Below are 11,208 nucleotides of genomic sequence, written 5' to 3'. Positions count from 1 at the left end.
GTTCAGAACAAAGTAGCGTGGTCTCTGACGAAAGCTTAACTGTGGAGAATGATTGAGCATTGTGTTGTGCTTGCTAGATCACAATCTGCATTGCTCTTTGTGTTGGTTGAAAATATTCCGTGTGCCTAATGAGAAAGAGTTGGCAAATTCTTCCCGGGGAGAACCAAGGAATAGGTTGGGGGTGGAGATTCTTGACCTTCTGCCGCCTTAGTTGAATAGCCTCACCTTTCGATTCTCTGTTCCTATTAAGTTAGGGGAAATGATACTGAACCACCTCCTGACAGCATTCCCTGAACTAACTAGTGACTAGAAAAGTGTGCTGAAAGTAGCCTCTTTTTAAGTCTCCAAGTCGTACCTCATCGTCTGTACTAACATTTGCTATCAGTGAGCATGGATCATTTTGTGTCCATAAAACCGTGTTCCGTATTATGTTTTTAATTCAGTGAGTGGTTATTGCTAGAATTACTACCAAAAAAGAGGGAGACTTTTGAGATATTTTTATATGGCACTTAACAGATAGTTTAAGGAGACTATACATATTTGTAGAACTCCCGGAAAATTCAAGGACCATTGGTAAGTAACTTGTGTCGAAATGAACCAATATATTAAAGAAATTCTTAAAATAGTGAATGAGCAAGTAGAAATTTTTTACACCTATCTAAGCAATTTCAGCCCACTCTTTCACATTGCTTATCAGGGAAAAAAATCATTTAACTTTTTTATAAATTACATGTATTTGTCTAACCTAAGATGTTTCCAATAAATGGACAAGACACAGTGGAGGTGGCAGTGATCCACAACTAATTCACGTGACACATACATCATCATGTTTCTCAAATACCAGTGATCTAGAAAGCCAGGTATTGGTTTCGCAGAAAGCAAAATTTAATTAGCCACATAAAAACTAATTATAAAGAGCTACTCTATGCACATAACTGAGAAAGTTTAGTATTAAGTCTCTTCCTCAGAGAAGATTCTCAACTCTTGAAGCGCGTAGAGGACAAAGGAACACAAGGGATTTCTCAGCAGAAAGACAAACCTGCCTCCTGAGTCTAGCCCTCTGGTAAGACTTCATAGCATGTGTGTAATTTTTATCAGGGCTTCCTGGCCCACACAATACCTTTCTATGGATTAGAAAAGATACCACTCAGGATATCCGCCTAGTAGCAGAGCATGAGCCTTTATGGCCACAAAAGACAGCAGGTATTGGGACCACAGCTCAGTGAACAGAGCTCGGGCTGGATCTCAGCCCCACTCACCCTTTAGGCCTGGTGTCCTTTGTGCAGTTTTCAAACTGCACAACCTTCTATAGCAAAGAGACCTTGCTCATCATGCTGCCTATCTGTCTGCAGATTCTGTTCACTCTTGAAAGACTTGATTTCATGGAATCAACTCGCTGAGAAAGACCATAGGAATAAAACTAAGACAAGGTGGAATTAAGCAGCCCATGCAAAACATCTGTGCTTCCACTCACAAAAAGGGGGAGGTTGGTGGACAGCAGGTGAGTGACCCTCAACCAGTAGAATGTCAGCCCCAAATAGAGAAAATATTTTGCTTAGTTTCGGACTACCAACTCCTGTCTTTCCAGCTCATTGTTCTAGTACGGCAACTGCAACAATCTTTCTACCCTGTTGGGACCTCCAATCTGTTGATCTCATGGCATTTTCATTGTCCTTCGCCCATAAGTCTTCCCTTATCTCCTTACCCTGCTTAAATTCCAGGTAAATCACTATAATAATTTCTTCATATAGATCCTCAACTCCTGCGTCCTCTTACTGATTTAGCAAAGCCACAACCCTGGTTAGATTCAGCTCTTTCTCTGTGTGTGCACCCACACAGCTGAACTGTGTGTGGCTGGAGAAATACAGTCCACAGACAGCCACTCCAAATTCATGAACACTAACCTCAAATGGTCTTCAATGCTGCAACCATATTAATATTCTCTAGTCCGTTCACTCTCCCCCTCTGCTGACTGTGTTACATCTCTGTGCCCAGGAAAATGAAGCTACTGGAAGAGAACCCCCACAGGTTACCACTATCTCCTTCACCCACCTAAGCATTTGCTCCCCCATACGCTACTTTCCCTCATTACTATTGTTGAAGGATACTTTTTTTTTTTAATGTAAAACCATGGGGCGCCGGGGTGGCTCAGTCGGTTGAGTGACCGACTTCTGCGCAGGTCATGATCTCATGGTTTGTGAGTTCGAGCCCCGGGTCGGGCTCTGTACTGACTGCTCAGAGCCTGGAGCCTGCTTCGGATTCTGTGTCTCCCTCTCTCTCTGCCCCTCCCCCACTCATGCTCTGTCTCAGAAATAAACAATAAAAAAAATTTTTAAATGTAAAATCATGATTCTCATACAAATATGAAATGAACATGTGCCAACAATTTTACTTAGCTTGTTAAGCAATTAAGGAACCAGTAAGATGTTAGAACCAGTTCAGTGAAGAATTCCTAAAAGCAGGCACACGTATGGATAATGAGGCATGCCAAAATGAATGTCATAGATGCATATTAATTGCTTAATACTTACAAAACTAGTGTCTACAGTGGGGGGAGGGAAAGCACTCGTTCCTTCATCAGACCACATTCGTTTGTATGTCTCTGCAAAAGAATTATTTGCATTCCTGTCAGTTGTCTAGGAGTTGTAAAATAGCTCAAAGACAAGGGGCAGACAGCCCAAACAGTGTGCCAGAAAGGACACCTGTAATATTTTTTGCTCATTTCAAAGTCATTAGTTTTTTTCCTGAAACTACAAACAATCTCTCTGGATTTCTTTCCAAAGCTAGGCCCCCTACTTGAGCACTTCTTCCTCCCACTGGATCATCACGTTTTTGCCCTTTTCTGGACATTTCTATAAGCAGACAAATACCTTTTGAAAACCTTCTAGCCCCATTTCCCTTACCAGAGAAGCAGTTCCTTTCTGGTTTGTGTGTTTTGTGTTGTCATGTTCGTTTTGGCTTTTTGTTGCAGCAAAACTAGAAAGGTTTGCTGGAGTCTGATTAGCGTTGTTCTCCTTCCCACGTTCAGCCCACGTTGGTCACTCTGTAGACCTCATGGCTGCCATGAAACTGCTCCAGGAAGGTCTCCAGCGACCCTGCCTCACCCAGTGGTCGCGTCTCAGCATCCGTTCCGATGCAGTAGCAGCAGCTGGTCACATCACCTGGATAACTTGCCCTGATTGTCCCCGAGACACCACACCTCTGGCTTTTCCTCCCATCTCCCTGGCTGCTCCTTCCCAGCTTCCTCTGCGGACTGCGTCCCTCTCTTCTGACTTCTGATCACTTGGAGGGAGCGTGCCAATTCACAGTTCCTGGTCCCTTTCTCTACACTCAGTGATCTCATCCAGTCTTTAAATACTGTTTATACGCTGACAACCCCTGCATTTATATATCCAGCCTAAACATCACTCCTGCGCTCTAGGCTCACATACACAATTGCCTACTTAACATCTCTACTTGATGTATAACAGATATCTCAAGTTCGACATGATTCAGTTAATTTATTTTTTTTATTTTATTAGTGTTTATTTATTTTTGAGAGAGAGAGAGAGACAGAGCACAAGTGGGGGAGGGACAGAGAGAGATGGAGACACAGAATCCGAAGCAGGCTCCAGGCTCTGAGCTATCAGCACAGAACCTGACACAGGGCTCAAACCCATGAACTGGGAGATCATGACCTGAGCCGAAGTTGGATGCTTAACCAACTGAGCCACCCAGGCATCCCTAAGTTAATTTCTGATTTTCCTCATTCCCCCACATCTCCTCCACCTACAGTCTTACCATTTTTTACTTTCTCAAACCAAAAACGATGGAGTCTTCTCTTTCCCTCACACTGCACAAACCAATCCGTGGTTCTACCTTCAAAATACATCCAGAATCCATCCCTGTTATCTTAACTCTACCAACTACCATCCTGATTGGAGCTGCCATCATTTCTTGCCTAATTTACTGCAACAGACTCCTAACTGGCCTCCCTGCTTTCCCTGCTTTCCCCTTATTCCTTACAGCTGATTCTTAACACACACCAGACGGATCCTTCAAAAACCTATATCACATCACATCAGACTCAGAACCTTGCAACAGCTCCCAGTTTCTCTTAGATAAAGGCCAAATTCCTATAATAACCTCCGAGCCCCCATTGGATCTGGCCCCCAGTCACCTTTCTTACCTCATCTCCTACTATTTTTACCCTCATTCACGCTTCCTACACAATGACCTCCTTGCCATTCGTTTTACATGTCAATCCTCTTCCTCTGTCAGGACCTTTGCACTGGCTGTGCCCTCTGCCCAGATAGCTGCCACATGGCTAACTCCCTCACCTCCTTCAAGTCACTGTATTAGTTATCCACTGCTGTGTAACCAAATATTCCAAATGTTAGCAGCTTAAAACAGCAAACATCTGATAGTTTCTGTGCATCAGGATTTCAGGTGTCACTTAGCTGGGTGTCTGTGCCTCAAGGATTCACTGCAGTTAAGGAGGAACCGGGGCTGAGGTCTCATCTGTAAGCTCCACCGAGGGAGGACCCACCTTCAAACTCACTCACCTGGTTGTTAGGATTCAGTTCCTCGTGAGCTATTGAATGAAGGGCCAGGAGTCTCTGAGTTGCCTGTTATGTGGCTCTCTCCACAGAGCGGCTCATAGTACCACAGAGTGGGTCCCATCAGAACAAGCAAGCAACAGTGTGCAAGACAGAAGACACGGTCTCTTTGTAACGTGGTCTTGGAAGTGACATCCCATCACTTTTACCACTTTCTGTTTGTTGGAAGGCAGTCACTAGGTCCAGTCCACACTCAAAGGAAGGGGATTATACAAAGGCAGGATGATCAGGAGGTGTGGATAATCAGAGGCCATTTACCACTGTGACCTTCTCAATGAGGTGACCTCCTTACGTATGTATGTGTGTTTTTTTTTTATTAAATATAATTTATTGTCAAATTGGTTTCCATACAACACCCAGTGCTCATCCCAACAGGTGCCCTCCTCAATGCCCATCACCCACTTTCCCCTCTCCCCGCAACCCCCCATCAACCCTCAGTTTGTTCTCAGTTTTTAAGAGTGTCTTATGGTTTGCCTCCCTCCCTCTCTGTAACTTTTTTTCCCTCTTCCCCTCCCCCATGGCCTTCTGTTAAGTTTCTCAGGATCCACATGAATGAAAACATATGGTATCTGTCTTTCTCTGCCTGATTTATTTCACTTAACTCCAGTTTCATCCGTGTTGCTACAAATGGACAGATTTCATTCTTTCTCATTGCCAAGTAGTATTCCATTGTACATATAAACCATGTCTTCTTTTTCCATTAGTCAGTTGATGGACATTTAGCCTCTTTCCATAATTTGGCTACTGTTGAGAGTGCTGCTATAAACATTGGGGTACAAGTGCCCCTATGCATCAGCACTCCTGTATCCCTTGGGTAAATTCCTAGCAGTGCTATTGCTGGGTCATAGGGTAGGTCTATTTTTAATTTTTTGAGGAAGCTCCACACTGTTTTCCATAGTGGCTGCACCAGTTTGCATTCCCACCAACAGTGCAAGAGGGTTCCTGTTTCTCCACATCCTTGCCAGAATCTATAGGCTCCTGGTTTGTTCATTTTAGCCACTCTGACTGGCGTGAGGTGATATCTCAGTGTGGTTTTGATTTGTATTTCCCTGATGAGGAGTGACGTTGAGCATCTTTTCATGTGCTGTTGGCCATCTGGATGTCTTCTTTAGAGAAATGTCTATTCGTGTTTTCTGCCCATTTGTTCACTGGATTGTTTGTTTTTTGGGTGTGGAGTTTGGTGATTTCTTTATAGATTTTGGATACTAGCCCTTTATCCGATATGGTGACCTCCTTATTTAAAGTCACAGCGTAACCCTCTCTCATTTCCATCTCCCTTTGCTCTTATGACTGGTAACAAATACTTCCTGTTTTGCGGTGGTTTGTTCTGTAGCAATGGCTAACTGATGCCCTCTCCTCTAAAAACTCTACAGTGCGCTTTTTCACTCATGCTCGTTATTTTATTCTCTGTCTCTCCTCACTGGAATGTAAAATGTTGTTCTGGGGTTTCCTATTTTGTCTTGTTTTGTTTTGCTTGCAGATGTATCCCCAGCACCAGAAGAGTGCCTGGTACATAATAGACACTCAATAAATATTCACTTAGAGAATGCTTCTATTGTCATTGTTTTCTGCATAATCACTGATCTCCTGCCATTACCTTGTTGCAGAATTGCAATAATATCTACCTTATGAACACTGAGCACAGCTTATATTCACATATTCACATGTGTGAAAAGCAATGATCCAGTTGTGCATTTATACCACCCAGAAACCAGTAACAATTATAGTAAAGAGGAAATAACATGAAGTTCAGTCAAAAGAAATGGTTAGGAATCCATAAATCATTATAATCCCACCTACATGTTTTTTAATCAGGTTTTATAAAAGAAAAAAGTCTGCACTTTAAGATTTCTTGCTTCTTGACCTCTAGACCTATTACTCTGTGGCCTGCTATAGCTAACTCCGTGATTTTTTGACATGTGGATTAGATAAAAATCTTTGATATTTAAAGAAAAAACAAAAACCCATGCCAGAGGAAGTATGTAGTCCAATAAATTGGAAATAACTTAATCTGTTACTCTGTAATACTCTTTGAATTCTGTGCTTATGAAATGGTGAGAATAAGTCCTTTTCAGTGCAAATGTGGCCCATACTAAGGGCTGAAAAGGGTGGACACTAGTTCAGTATTCCATTTCCCATTCCCACTGATCATCATGGCCAGATTGTATTTCCAATTCATCTTTCTCCTTTCCCATCTAAAATTGTCTGTTGGAGTCTCTTTCCATGACTTTGCTTTTTAAGACACAAAAGCAAACTTAAGATTTCAGAGTAATCATGCAATTCAGGACGACAGCAATCGGTGAGGGGCAGTTAAAGAGGAATGGATTGATTCCCTTTCGTCTCTTCCATACTCCAGGGTCTACGATTCCGAGGGTAAAATTTGTTAGTGGGTGAGTGCCTCCCATGAGATCAGGCTCAGAAACTTGGAGATGGACGAGACCTCAAAATTCTTGATTTTTCTAAATAATTTATTAATCTATTATAAATGTACCTAAATCCATTTTGAGCCTCTTGTTCACGATCTCAGTAATATCTTATCTTTGGTGATCTTGTATTCTCTAAGCTTATTACACTTTTGTCTTTTATAAAACTCCCTCTTTCATTCTCCAAGAGTTTTGTTTTTCCATTCTAGGATTCCAGAATGTATAGAACACATCAGTTTACCCTATCCACAATCATGATTTTATATGCTCTCATGTTTTTCTCTTCTCAGAACAACTTTCTAGATTGTCAAGTTATTAAATTTTGTTGTTGTTATCTTATATAAGAGGGACACAGGCTTTTAAGTCAGATGAATTTTATTTGCATTCCCTGGATTGCATCTTTATCAGGGTGTGGTAATTTAGATGCAGAAGCCACTGATAGCATGAGGATATGTCAGAACTGAATAAGCATCTGACTGTGCCATTTTTGGCATGCATGCTAATAAACTGTACTTGTTCATAACGTGTAGACTTATCATCAGGATGAAAATGCATTTAGGAATATGGCCAGACCTTAAAACTGGTTAGTTAGGGATTCACAAGGGCATTGCTGTCTGCAGATTGAGCATTCCTTGTGACTTGCCTTACAATATCCAGGCCTACCTTTCATTTTCATGATTTGACAAGGTCTGTCTTCATTACCATAGACTTCAAACTCTTTTTTTTTTTTTTTAGTTTATTTATTTTGAGAGAGAGCAGGAGAAGGGGGAGGGTCAGAGAGAGAGAAGAAGAGAGAGAATCCCAAGCAGGCCCCACACTGCTTGTAACACAGGGCTCAACCTCACCCACCATGAGATCATGACCTGCGCGGAAATCAAGAGTCGGATGCTTAACCAGTTAAGCCACCCAGGCACTCCTCAAAACACCCTTCAAACTCTTAGAGTAAGTGAAACAAGAAAGACCCCGAGGCAACTACTTCTGCTACTTGATGGAGCTATAGCACCCTGATTTGCCTATTAAAGGAGACAGTATTTAATTAAAAGTTATAGACACAGTTAGAAACCTCTCTCCTTCCTTCATCTCCCACTTGCACGAAAGGGTCCTTTGGATTATACTCAAATCATGAAGCCACTTTAGTTGCATGTACAACTTCTCCAAGTTTCAGGAAACATTTCCTCACGTGTGAGGAAACATTAGAATACCACTGTATAAATTTATACATAAATTCAGACTTACATAACACTAATTTGTATCAGGAATTAAATCTGTTTAGAGAAACTGTTCCACAAGCACCAACACTCTAGAAGTACTAAAAGTTATATTTCAAAATAATTTATTAGAAAGTTATCTTAGCATTGTCACAGCCTATAAAACATTCTTAATAGTTGCATCAACAGAGAGATCTTCTCCAAAATGAAAATGATCAAAATCTGTTTGAGATCTTGCATTTGCCAAGAGTGACTCATGTTGCTTTCAGTCCTATCTAGTGAAAAAGAAACTGCATGAAGTGAATTTCTCATCTACTGAAAATGAAAATAAAATGACAGGGTAAATATTGGTGAATTTGCAGACAAGTAAGCCAGAGAAAATTTCATAATCAATCAAGATATCACATTAATGAACTATTATTATTTATTGTATTATATAAAATTCTGACACTGAAAATATTATCTTATAATATTTAAGTTCATGTCATTGCTCCTATATCACTATGACCCCTATTACATTAGTACCTTTAACTGCACCTTTTTTCCCTGCTTTTTGAACAGAAGTCCCACATTTTCATTTTGCATTGGACCCAGCAAATTATGTAGCCAGCCCTGACCATAGGTAAGAGCATGACAGTTTTTGTCATCAGCCATTACTGAAGACAGGTCGTGGTTGTGAATGCTTAAGAAGTGTAGAAAGGAGGGGAGCCTGGGTGGCTCGGTCAGTTAAACGTGACTCTTGGTTTTGGCTCAGGGCATGATCCCATGGTTTGGGAGATAGAGCCCCATGTTGGGCTCTGTGCAGTCAGCTTAGGATTTTCTCTTTCTCTCTCTCTCTCTCTTTGTCTCTGCCCCTTCCCCCACTCATGCTCATGTGCTCTCTCTCTCTCTCTCTCTCTCTCTCTCTCTCTCAAAATAGATAAAATAAACTCTAAGCAGTGTGGAAAAGAGCAAGAAATGCAAGAAAATTCATGTTCTTAATGTGTTCCATATAAAATCTATCAGCTAATAGACATCTAATCTTTCTTAAAAGTAAAACAAGGTACCTGGGTCTCTCAGTTGGTGGATTGCCCAACTCTTGATTTCAGCTCAGGTCATGATCTCAGGATCATGGGACTGAGCCCCACTTTGGGCTCTGCACTGAGCATGGAGCCTGCTTGAGATTCTCCCTCCCTCTCCCTCTGCTCCTTTCCCCTGCTTGTGATCTCTCTCTCTCTTAAAAAAAAAAAAAAAAAAAAAAAAAAAAAAAAAAAGGTAAAATAGTGTAATACTGTGACTGGAGTGCAGAATTCTGCATAAGGAAAAATCTGTTTGTATTTGATCCAAAACAGATATCACTAAAGAACAATTTCAGACAATGCCTCCCATGGGTTGGCAAACTCATTAAAATTATGGTTTCTGCCATTGAAAAGAATGAGTCTGAGGCACCTGGGTGGCTCAGTTGGTTAAGTGTCTGACTTAGGCTCAGGTCATAATCTCATGGTTTGTGGGTTCGAGCCCCGCATCGGGCTCTGTGCTGACCGCTCACAGCCTGTAGCCTGCTTCGGATTCTGTCTCCAGCTTTCTCTGCCTCTCCGCTGCTTGTGCTCTCTCTGTCTCTAAAATAAATAAACATTAAAAAAATTTTTCTTTGAAGAAAAGAATGAGTCTACCAGGGATAAACATCCATTCAAATAAGGGTGAAACTCAGGTGTATTATACAAAGTCAGCCTGCCTACCCTTCCATCAGCATTCTCTGATTTTTAAGTATGGAGAGCTATTTTTCCAAAGATCAAAGAAATGGCCACCACAATATGGATCCCCCTTCTTCTCCTGGTTTCTTCTGCAATGACTCCTTCTAATAACTCTGCCTGAGAAACAAAATCACAATAGAGATGACTTACATTTGAAAATGAAACAACAGGGAATAGAACTTATACCAGATAAACCAAATTGGCTTCCCATAAAGCTAAAAAAGATCCACTTAATCATAATTGCTTTTATTTTTGTACAGTGGTTATATAAGACTATTACTACAGGAATCAAGAAACCTAGACAATATGTGTATTTACCCAAAATAATTTTAGTTCTATCTTCTTGACTTTTGCTAACATAATGGATATCTAAGTGGTATAATTTGTATGTCAATGCTTTTAATGGACCCATTTTAGCCCCATTTCTAATGTTTGTCTTGTCAAAATAGACTGAGAAAAGGTGCATGCATGTACAGAATTACAGTGAAAGGCATCATGATCGGTGTTTTAACATTAGGAAAAACATTGCAATACATATAAGAATCAGAAAATAAATATTTGGAAGATATAAGATATACTTTACAAGTCAGTGACAAAATGACTTTGTAGCACCGTTTTCTAGGCTGACTATCAAAGTTAAGTTTGAAACAGAAAAACAAAGGTAAAAAGAGTTGTCTGGGGAGTGTCTGTCTCCAAGCTACTGTGTGAATGATGGGTAATTATAGACAGAAAAGCCATGGGCTTTTGTTAGCCCCAACTCCCAACCTTTCCCACTCACCCCTCCCTCCTGCACCTCTCTAAATGACTACCTAGCACCAGAAGCTTGGATTTTATAGTGAAAATAATTTAATGGGCTAGAAAGCGCTCAGAGAGAAAATCATATTGTTTACAATACAGCATCTCATCAACACAGTGGTACACACACACACACACACACACACACACACACACACACGATTAGCTTTTATCAAAGTATAGTCTCCCAGAAAGGTTGGGACTTTGGCGTGTTCACTGCAGGCTTCTTGTTACTACGCATGTATGATTCCAGCTGTATGGAGGGTATGTGGTTAGTGTATTTCCATAGTGTAGGTCTCTAGAGGACCAAGCTTCCCACTCCAGCATGTAGAGAGGAAGGACAAACAAATTGGCAGGCTCAGACCAAACCCAATGCACAGATAGGTGCTGGTTCTGCCATCACCTATTTTTTAAAAATTTGAATTCGTGACTGTAATAGTTAATTTTATGT

This window comes from Leopardus geoffroyi, chromosome B1, assembly GCF_018350155.1.
Source record: "Leopardus geoffroyi isolate Oge1 chromosome B1, O.geoffroyi_Oge1_pat1.0, whole genome shotgun sequence".
Taxonomy (NCBI): domain Eukaryota; kingdom Metazoa; phylum Chordata; class Mammalia; order Carnivora; family Felidae; genus Leopardus; species Leopardus geoffroyi.
Note: the sequence above shows the minus strand (reverse complement) of the source record.